The sequence below is a fragment of the Brassica oleracea genome, unplaced genomic scaffold, assembly GCF_000695525.1.
Source record: "Brassica oleracea var. oleracea cultivar TO1000 unplaced genomic scaffold, BOL UnpScaffold00679, whole genome shotgun sequence".
Taxonomy (NCBI): Eukaryota; Viridiplantae; Streptophyta; class Magnoliopsida; order Brassicales; family Brassicaceae; genus Brassica; species Brassica oleracea.
This window is the reverse complement of record NW_013617435.1, coordinates 115651-116078: the sequence shown is the minus strand read 5'-3', so window position 1 is coordinate 116078 and position 428 is coordinate 115651.

Genomic DNA, 428 nt, shown 5'->3' with positions numbered 1-428 from the left:
TTCCTCACCTGGAAACTTTCATACCAAATGTGCTTTTCTCCCCCACGAGATGTGCACCACACCATGCTTTTCTCCCCCATGAGATATGCATTCTCTGTACCAGAAGATCATCATTCTCCCCCTGCTTGATTGCATACTAAGCTAAAACAAATTCTTAGATGTCAAGCCTTACAGAACCACCGTCTCTTTCTTCATGTATAATCATGACACAGCCCCTGCTGCAGCGGAATAACAAGTACTGCATCACGACCTGACGCACCTGTCGAACTACCCTTCGACCAACTTCTGTTGAGAACCTGGCTTCTGTCATGTGTTTTCTTCTTGACCATTAGCCCTTCCCCATCCACACCGAGTGCCCTCTGCACTCGTTGCTATTGTCTTGGAGTGATTTCACTATCACACCCCTGAAGATCATCTCGCACCACTTC